Genomic DNA, 11,369 nt, shown 5'->3' with positions numbered 1-11,369 from the left:
ATGGATTGGTGCTGTGGCTCAATTTACTGGTCGTTCTACGTCCCTACCCTCATTTATGGTTGGATTATGGGTGAGGTGTTCCCGGTACCTCCCACTGGGAGGAGACCAGGACACACTTGAGAGATTATGTCTCTTGGATGGTCTAAGAACGCCTTGGTATTTCCCGGGAGAAGCTGGAGGAGGTGGCCGGGGAGAGTGAGTTGTGGGCTTCTCTGCTTAGGCTGCTGTCCATGTGACCCAGTCCCGAATAAGTAGAAGAAAATGGATGGATAGAAAATTACAATAAAATAACAAGGGAATAAAAACGGATATCCCAAACTCAACCTGACACAAACAAGAGTCACAACTTCAAAAGACAGAAAATCCTAAACACAAAATTCAAGAATTCCCAAAATGTATGAAAAACACTAGAAAAGCTACTGATATACTTTGTGTGGTTGTGTATTTTTTTCATGTTTTTTTAAATATATTATATATTTCAAAGTGATAAACTATGGCTCTCACACTGCCCCACACAAACACATTGTCTACTCAATTTTTAGTGAGTTGACATCTAATATATCTCACCTCTGATCTAAATCATGATGTTCTTCTATTTTTTTTCTCAGCTACTAAGTTTAACACGACAGATGTCAATGACCATGTGATCTAATTTTCCATATACTGTGTAACTTCTGATTGGCCAGTCAAATCTAATCATCACTCCTAAAAGTGAAGAGTCGCCATTCTTTTATTCAGTACGGCTGTTTGGAACAATGGCATCTGCACACATTGTCTTCTATCTGATATGTTTGTTCTTGGGTGTAATTGGTAAGTTTGTGTTTAACCACAATCTAATTCTTTTAGGGTCTTTTTTCTCTGCTGTCATGTTCCACAATGTGTATTTGCTTTGTCTTTCATTTCACCACAGCTCAGAAGAACAACATGCATTTATCCTCCTCTGTTCATAAAGAAGCACGTTTTATATCAGCTAAATCTGGAGACAGTGTGACTTTACATTGTTACTTTGAACAGAATGTTGCTGCATGGTTTTACTGGTATAAGCAAACTTTAGGAGAGACACCAAAACTCATTTCTACCTTCTTTGAGTCAAAAACCAATTTTGTACAATTTCATGATCCATTCAACAATAGTGCACGCTTCAGACTAGATAATGAAAAAGGAAATAATCACCTGATTATCTCAGACTTAAGTGTTTCAGACTCAGCAACTTACTACTGTATATGTTCCTATGTGTACACGTCAACATTCTTAGAGACCATTATTGTCAGTGTCAGTGATTTAGATTTAAACATACGAGCTTTAGTTCATCAGTCAGCATCTGAGACCATCCAGCCAGGAGGCTCTGTAAGTCTGCACTGTATGGTGCACACTATGCTGAGCTGTGATGGAGAACACAGTGTTTACTGGTTCAAAGACTCTGAAGACTCTCAACCAGCTCTCATTTACACCCATGGAGTCAGGAATGATCAGTGTGAGAGGAAAGACAACAAAAGAACACACACCTGTGTCTATAACTTGAGAATGGAGAGCCTGAATGTGTCTCACGCTGGGATCTACTACTGTGCTGTCGCCTCATGTGGACACATACTGTTTGGAAACGGGACCAAGCTGGACTTTGGGGGTAAGTCACTTTTCCAGCAGAGGTGACTCACATGTTATTATAAATAGGTGCAGATCATATTTGATGAACTCAGGAAGAAAAGCTAAAAAGCTCTGTCATTTCTAGGATTTACAGTTCGTTGAGATTCTCCTGCCCTGATGTTTTTCTTAAGTGCAGCTTTAACACTCACCACCATCATCAGCATGTTATCAACTTTTTTAGTGTATAAGATGAAAAAGAGGAACAACTGCCAATCCAGAGGTTAGAATTTCTTTTCATATTTTACTGTTGTCGTTTAAAAATAGTGGCATTTAAGTTTAAATCATTACCTTTTTTTTCTCAGCAGACTCAAACGCAAACGATTCTGTAAATTTAGAGGTGAGTTTTAAAGTGTGGAAGTTCATGTGTTTTTAGGAAATGACATTTCTTGTTGAATTGTTATCTTGATTCTTTTGGTATCCAGAGCACCCAAGAGGACAACCTTCATTATGCTTCTTTGAGAAAAATTAGGATGAAAGGAGCAAGAAGACAGACGAGCAACACCCAGGATGAATGTGTGTACTCCGGTATAAAGTAAACATAGTGGAAATTATGATTTTTAGTATAACCTTTCTGCTGTAGTGATGATTTTGGCAACAATTTCTAAATATTTAAAATATATTTAAAATAAATATAAATATATTTCCTCTTCTCTTTGGTCCTAAAGAAAAATGATTTAAGTGCCAAAGTCATTTGATCACTTTCATAATTTTGAAATTCCTGTAAATGTAATTCCAGTAGATAATTTGTTTTGGATTTTGGGTTTGATGTATTTTTGAAGTTCTGTCATTTTCAGTTGTCTGTTTGCATTTGTTGTTGTGTTAAGGTTTTTCTACCATTTGAAGTTTTGATTCTTAATTTTGCTGGATTCAGTACTCGATACTTGTTTTGATTCCATATTTTATTGTTGTATGCTTGTGATGTGATTATTTTTTTATGGCGGTATTTACTTTTCAAATTATGAGGCTTACTTTAATGATAAAATAATTAAATAATAATATTTAATATTACAGTGAGTAGTCCCATACGGTAAAAAAATATATTTTAAAATACATTTTGAAATATATTTCAAAATATACAAAAAATGGCCAAAACATATATGTGCTAAAATACATTTTAAAATATATTTATATTTTAAAATATATTTTAGCACATATATGTTTTGGCCATTTTTTGTATATTTTAAAATATATTTCAAAAATATATTTATAATATATTTTGAAATGTGTTTTAACACATATATTTTTGGGGTTTTTTTTATATTTTGAAATATATTTATAAAATATATTTCAAAATACAATTTAAACTTATTTAAAATCATTCAAAAATATATAAATTTAACCCTTCATATATTTCTAAGAAAACACATTCACATGCAACAGCTGAAAGAAATCTTTATTTGATGTTTAAAACATAGATATAGCATATCAATCAAGCAAGGAATATTCATTTTATAATTTTATTCTCATTACATACTTAAACATTCTAAAAGAAACACAGACACACATATATATATGTGTGTATATATATATATGTACACATATGTGTGTGTATGTGTATATGTGTGTGTGATTGTGTGAACATAAGTCAACATACTTTAAATTTAATTTCTTTTCCTTTTCCAGCAGTCTCAGTTCCCCCAGCTTTCACTGCAATCCTCAAAGCCCTTCTGGACACATTGGGAAACCTCTTCCTTACTGCCACTGTAACAAACAAAAGTCACAGTTCTATTACTTTTATCAGAGTTAAAATAAAAATATGATTTATGTTAGCTGGCTTCATTTAGCAAACAGATATTTCTGTTTATATAGATACAGATATTAATACAGATATATTTTACGCATAATTTTACCCCTTTTTTTTCCTAGATGGAAAGTCTATCCAGTTCACATTACAGTAATGCTAACACCCCTTTTGGTCGTCTCTCCTTACCCTCCAGCATTCATAAATCTGTTGACCTTCTTTGTCTGAGACCAACCACTACAATGCATCATCACCTATTTGTATTGGTAACTTACTTTACAACCTATTTTAATGGTTGCAAAGTAAGTTACTTGTGCTGTATGCAATTTCAGATACACAGAAAGTCTTCACTTACTATATATGGCTGTCATAGTGTCCTTGTGAAGGGCAGTTCTTCACTCTGCGCCGATGTCCGTTTTGATCTGTGCTCCTATAAAAAGCATGAACATTTGAGTGTTTGACTAGTTTTAGATTTCCAAAAATCTGACATTTGTACAACTAAACATTTGAACTACAATGATATGCTATTGAGAGATACTTTTATGGGTACTTTTTGGTAAAGAAACTGGTGACAGAGTTGTAGGCTTTTTAGAATACTATTAGCTAACCATTTGAACTGACTTTCAACGCTGTTTACCTTTTAAATTGCTGTGGATCAAAACCTCCAGTGGGAAGGCGGCCATTAGAAGAACACGCACCATTGAACCTGAAAATAACAAAAACAAACAAAAAACAGAACAATATATAAGAGTCAGGTAGGCTAATAAATCTCTTCTGAAGCAATATAGTTCATTTTGGGTGAAAAACTAAACATTCCTCTAAAATATATATACTGACATCAGCAATCAACATCATGATTGTAATTATTTCCTTTTTAGTACATCTACTGCTGTGTGCATGTGTCAAGCACTACGACTGTATCTATGCATATAAATTCACCATATATATCCTGCAAAAATGTTTTGTTATAGTAAAAAAAGGCAAACAAACAAAGGCATTCAATCAGAGGTGAGAAATTAATTGAGAATATCAATTATAGGTGAACTATTCTTTACCTACCTACTAGCAATCGTATTTGAATGTAAAATAAAATAAATAAATAAATAATAATAAAAATAACATGATGTAATTAAAATGCACAACTTACATTAAGGAAATCTGCATTTGTATCCACAGGCTAAAAGTAAAACAGTAAATGTGTTAGTAATAGTACAGGTATTTGTAAAAAAAAAAAAAAAAAAAAGGCAGTAACTGTGACTCTTCTAGTGGGATGCTAAGTGCAGAGATTTATATTTACAGTATAATACTGCATGTACAGGTAGTTGTGTTGTGAACTGTAACCGAATATTAGAGAATCTCAGAGAAATTAAATGTATTTATTTTTTGAATTTATCAATCATAAAACCGTCTGTTTTGAAGGCCTGTTACAATAACAACTTTTTGTTGGTCTGTATATTGCCCCATAAACAATTGCGACAAGTTATGTCATTGTCATTTTAAGACCATTTTATGTCTTTGAATGTATAATCATAATATAACACCATAATAATGCAAGATCTACACACTTTCAATTGATAAACCAACATCTAATTCTTAAAATATTTAGATCATGGAAATTAGGTATCAAAATATTAGATACCATAAAAACTTGAATAAATAGTAAATTTTCTAACAAATAGAAAACAATGTTATTTAATGTTATTGTGTTGTTATTATTATATTTTATTTTTGTAAATATAATGGCAGATAAATTGCATCATTAACAATTATTGAGGTCATGTACATGTATTGTGTGTTGAGTCGATATATCGATTATTGTGACAGGCCTACAGTTTTGGTATCATAACAAGCTTGTCAAACATGCATGACCACTAAGCAATGTCTAAGCAGTAGTATTAGTCTGAATGACAACAAACATAACTAGTGTTTTGGAAAATCTGTTAGAAAACAGTTATTTCAATAATTATGATTAGCATGTGACACAGACACTGCATAAAAACTACAACAACAAATACTTACTTTAGGAGGATGGGGGAGGGCAGCATGAGGTTGAGACTTTGACATCTGTAAGAAACAAATTCATGTATTACAAACAAGTCACTTAAAAATACATTAATGTGGCAGATGCAGTGTATAAGTACAATCAGGGCTGTCACAACAATGGGGTGGGGCCAAGTGGCTGCAACCCTAGGTACAATGTGCAGGTATATATAATTACATATAATATATGTGAATAAAGCAAGAATCAGTTTAGGTTCGTCACTGTGCTGACTGATGCTTGCTAGGTTTATATGATTGCAAACTGCACAAAAACAACAACAGCAACAACATTAATGACAATGACAAACAAAATTACTTACATTTATGTAAATCTCACATCAGGAAGATCTGCATTCGATTTCATGGGCTGAAATAAATAGGCAGAAACATTACTGCTAAAAAAACCAAAAACTCTAAAAAGCCTTAAAAATGACTTAAAAAGCAAGGAAATGTGGAACATTGTAATTAGCGAACATTAATAAAGCATAACTGAGCTTTGTTTCTAACCTTGGTAAGTAAGTGCTCTGTAGCCAGAAGGACAGGTGGGATTTCTGTGAAAGCCAAATTAAATGTGAATAGGTTTTGATAGTTATTGTATATAACAAGTGTAAACAGTTTTATTTGTATTTTTTCCCTTTCTGAGAAGGCAGAATAATAAGAAAAGGCAAAAGTACGTCACAACATAATTAATTAAGTTACATATTTTGATTACCACATTATGGAAGCGTGGCGCTGCCACCCAGGCAAAAGAAAAATAGAGCTATATCACGTTATAACATGAAATGTTTATTGTTCTAACATTATGCTTTTCATGTTTGTATAATATAATATCACGTTATTACAATACACATAATTATCACGTTCGCACAATATTGTACGGACGTGATAATTATGTACATTGCTCGTACAATGTTGTTCAAACATGAAAAGTATATTGTACTAACATGATAGTATATTGTTAGAACGATAAATCTTTCACGTTATAACGTGATATACTTATATTTCTCTTTTGCCTGGGTGGCAGCTCTACGCTTCCGTGCCAAATAAGCGAGAATAAAGTAATATTATATGAGAAAAGGCACCTGCTAGCTTGATGATGGAGGCTTCATAGACCGGCCACCCGTCTTTTGGCTTCTTGTCGCCACTCCACCAAATAAAGGTCCGTTTCCTCCATACCGGCTGATTATTCATCCTCATTAAAATCTCGTATATGTTCAGTTGGCAGAATTGAGAATTTTACATCTTCCAACTACCTAATTAACGCGAACATAATCGGCTTGTTTCTTCCCGTCTCCTGTATCCGGCCGTTCCTCTCACTGTCGGAATTCGCGCCTCAGAGACGTCGTTATTTTTCAAAAAAAAAAAAAGGAACAAAGAAAGAAACGGCAAAAACTAATAAACAGTGTTTGTGCACGTTCATTGCACATTTGTGGGAATGTTTAAATATTAAATTTTTATTAATTACTTTTCATTATATCTTTATTTTTTAAATCACCATGGCAATGCGCATGCGCATACTCTCCTGCACGCACAGGGCTTTGGAGTTGACGTAATGCCGCAATGCATTGTGGGAGCGCAGCACCATCTTGGCTGGCCACGAATCAAAACAAGATTGCTACGAACCATTCTGAAACGTAGCTCAAAGAAAAATGACGGTATAGAGACAGATTGTGTCCAGATGCAAAGAGACGGTACTTGATTGTTGAAATGTGGACCCGTATGAAATACGGGCATGGAGTAGAAACCCTGAAGACCAAACCGCTATTGACTTAGCATGATCTACTCTGGTACCTTGTCTGTGGAGTCAGCGCATACACAGCGCACCAATTTTGCAATTATAAATCTCTGGAGGCGCACATCCAATTCACCAAGGACTGGGTACAAGATTTGGCTATTTTTAAGCCTCCACGTTGTGAGTACGCCGTCATTCAAGCAAAGGTAAGTCAGCTTGAGTACTGCGAGTAAAATGCGTTTGATTCCCCCCGAACATTCAGATTAGTGCAAGCATAAATTCATTCATGAGGGGGAAATTACAGTGAGAACATGTGGAGGCTGTTAGGGGGATAACATAGTGAGTTCAGTGCATTGATGTGACATTGTCCTGAAGGATTTAGTTATTCTTTATGGTTAAAGAAATTGCCCTAATTAATTCATATTTATTATAAATAATCCTAATTACACATCTTGCTTCCTTGTTTGTGTCCTGTGTCACTAAAAATACATTCTGTTTTAGTTTTATACATTGATTAATGACCTGCAGAATCTCCTTATCATATTAGGTGTCCATAATTGTCACTTAAAGTTGAACATTATGTTTTCTCCCTCTTGAAAGTGATGACATCTTTGCATTACATACTTTAGGTTCATTTTCTGCAGGCAGGTTTCTGAAAGAGAACAGGCAGATTTAGAATATAACATGCAGCGTTCTATAGATGGATGATAGGGGATGCATAAAAACACTTTATTTGTTATATTTATGATAAATGGATTTGAAAGTAGATAAAACACATTTGTGTCGGCCTTGGCTTATTAAAGCTCTTGTCTTTAAATGAACTTTGTCTGTGTGTGTTTCAGGTGCTGCACTCTTAAAGACTGAATTGCAGCATTGCAGCCACAGGTCATTGTGAGCATCACAGGGAAGGTTGAAGCCACCCACTGCACCTGTATGGCCGGAGTCGTGGAGACCTGCAGCCATGTCGCTGCTCTTCTGTTTAATGTAGAAGCAACAGTGTTGATCTGTGGCACAAGGACTTTTACAGATGAACCTGCATACTGGGTTTTGCCTGGTAATATGACCAAGACACAGCCAGAGGTTGGCCATAAGATAGACTTCTCCTCTTCAGCTGCCCAAAAAAAGGTTCTTGATCAAAACATAAACAGACCATTCGTTGTGACAGCTAAAAGAAGCCGTCCTCAGAAAAGAAAAGTTCCACCTGCTACTGTGGAGGAGTTGGATCAACTGATGGGACAATATTTTTCCAAGCATAGTTCTGTTCTGAATAACCCATAATGTTTTAATTTAGGGGGCCATGTAAATAATTTGCATTTACTGAATATGTACTTACTAAGTACCACTGTTCAAAAGTTGAATAAAGAAACAAAGAAATGTTTGCCTATTTTTAATTAAAAGCACTTTGTAGAACATCAAATCAGTTACAATGTAGAATCAATGTTATGTATAGTTTACAAATGACAAAATGTTCACATAAAATCATGACAGCATTTAAATAATATCACCCACTACTAGCATTCTGTAATTTACTGTCTCTTTTGAAAACTTATCACTACATAAACAGCACAAGCCTTTTAAAAGTATTTAACAAGAGCATTTTTCCCTGGTTTTACTACCACACTGGGGCACATGTTCACCAAAACACAGCAAACCTTTGCCATCTTATCCACAAGGGTCACCTTTTTACCTACACATGGAAGAAGTAATCTGATTGGCATGGTGGTATGTAGCATGTAGTTTGAAGCAGGGATTTCGTAGTGCCCCATGTGTAGTGTTGGAACCCAGTCAGGATTTGTTTCTTTCATTTCATAGGCTGGTTTGCTGCGATAATGCCAAATAATTAGCAATTCTATAAATAGAAGGTAATTCTGCATGGTTGTTCTAAGTTTGTGCTATGACCTCAGAGCGTATTGAAAATAAAACTAACAGGCTATAATGAATAATATGAATTTATTTAGAACTTACCTGAATGAAAATACTGAAGCACACCAACAGATATTCAGTTCTCTACCATCCACAGATATCAGCTCGTCTCGCAGCTGCTATCCAGGCTAGACGCCTTCTTTTGGTAACATCCAACATATAAGCTCCCTCATGATGCTTCCAGGTGAGGAAACAATGACAAGAGAGCCTGTTTTAAAGCTTATTCCTTTGCCGGTAGTGCAATCTAACGTTACAACCGGCCACACAGCAAGCATTTGTTTGGCCTGCTAATATGGCGCCTCGACCAAAAATCCTGGCTACGCCCCATCCCGGAAGATCACGCTCCAGAGTCCTATTAACGTACGGATCTAGAAAGAAGATGCTGCATTTTTAACTCTGAGGGAGATGGAGAATGAGCCTATTTCCAAAAAAAGTGGAGTGTGTTCCTTTAAGTACTATATTGTATATATTGTCAAAAACTAAAGTGTACATAGCAGTTGTTGTATCTTGTTTACTGTATCACTGACAGATAATTTCAAAGTCAATGAGCGCTACATTAGAGTGAAATATTGTGTAATGTGAAATACTGTAAGCAAATGAATAAACAACCTAATTCATGATAGACCTTTGACTCTGTTTTGTTTGAATCCAACTGTTTTTTGCAGATGTGCATAAAACATGTTACTTTTAGTATTATTATCATTATCATCATTATTGCACTAAATACATTTTAAATAAAGGATACTTTGATATACATTCTACTGTAAGGTTGGAAATGTATTTTCTTCACCCTAAAATATGTTTTGAAATGTATTTTGGTTTGAAAGAAATATATTTTCAATTTCAAAAATATATTTTTTTGGAGCATCACAAATACAAAATATATTTACCATATATTTGAAATATATTTTGGCCAGGAAAAATGTATTTTTTTACCGTATGGGGTAGTCTGCTAAGACTTCCTGTTGATAATGACTTTCTCCTGCATGTTATTTCTGACCAGTTTAACATTCCCAGTTAGTATTTATAGTCCTGTCTTCCCTTTGTTCTTTGTCTCTGCGGCTGTATATCTCCACACTCTGCTCCCTCTGGTTTCCGAGGATCTATGATTTTTGGATTTCTTTTTTTAAATTTTAATTCTGAATTTGTAATTCTGTTTGCAACCTAATAAAAGATTAGCTTTCTGTCTGCCTTCAGTCCTGCACTCGCATCATTAATTCTACAAACTGTTACACGTTTGGCATCAATCACGTGAAGGACAAATACACTGTATTTGTAGTTGACACATGGAAACATAATACTGTACTCAAACAGCCTCCACAGTCACCAGAGCATCTTTGGGATGTGGTGGAATGGGAGATTTACATTGGGGATGTGCAGATGCCAAATCTGGAAAAGAGCGGATATAGAGGAGAAAATGGAAGAGCACATCATGGGGTGTATCTGGGATGATCAGGAAGAGGAGTACAGGAGTCTGGTGAGGAACTTTTTCACATGTCACACTTTGCCACCTGCAACTCAACACCTCAAAGACCAAGGAACTGGTTGTGCGAGGTCCAGACCAGGTCCACTGCCAGTTCAGATAGAAGGAGAGGAGGTGGAGGTGGTCAACACATACAAGTACCTCGGGCTGTAGGTGGACAACAAACTCAACTGGTCATGCAACACCCAGCACCTGTATAAAAAAGACCAAAGCAGACTGTACTTCCTCAGGAAGCTTTTAACATCTACAGGAAGCTCCTGAGGATGTTTTACCAGTCGATGGTTGCAGGAGTACTGTGCTATGCTGTGGTGTGCTGGGGGAGCAGCACAGCAAAGAAGGACTCATTAAGGCTGGAAAAACTAATCAGGAAGGCTGGCTCTGTGTCAGGCAGTGGTCACTTTGATGATGTGCTGAGAAAAAACAACCAATACTCAGAGCAGGTCCAGTCAACAACAATGATTTATTAAGTGCATGCATGGGGAGATGTACACAATACCACCTTCTGTGTCGATCTCAAAGAGGAAGCACACAGGCTCCACTATTTTAAAGGGCTGAAGGGCTGCACCCGCCCTGTCTGCATAGGCAAAGTATATTATCCTGCAACAGTGACAGTTAAGTTCAACCCCTTCTAAGGCACTAATGTTTACACTTCACTTACAGTCTCAACGCTCTTTCACCCCAATCTGTTTCCTCTTATTCTCTTTTAGCAACATGAAAATAGGCAATGTTCTCTGCAAGTCTGCACAGTTTCAGTCTGGCTAAGCAATGCAATAACCTCTGACACAGTTTATCCCTGAAAAACAAAA

At 35.6% G+C, this 11,369-nt stretch overlaps 1 pseudogene; it reads left to right on the top strand.

Moving 5' to 3' along the window:
* The first annotated feature begins 738 nt into the window (after positions 1 to 738).
* LOC109195282 (immunoglobulin kappa light chain-like) lies at positions 739 to 1,869 on the top strand (annotated as a pseudogene).
* Positions 1,870 to 11,369: the final 9,500 nt, after the last annotated feature.

The sequence above is a fragment of the Oreochromis niloticus genome, linkage group LG3 (genome assembly GCF_001858045.2).
Source record: "Oreochromis niloticus isolate F11D_XX linkage group LG3, O_niloticus_UMD_NMBU, whole genome shotgun sequence".
Lineage (NCBI taxonomy): Eukaryota > Metazoa > Chordata > Actinopteri > Cichliformes > Cichlidae > Oreochromis > Oreochromis niloticus.
This window is presented reverse-complemented; position numbering and strand designations above follow the sequence as displayed.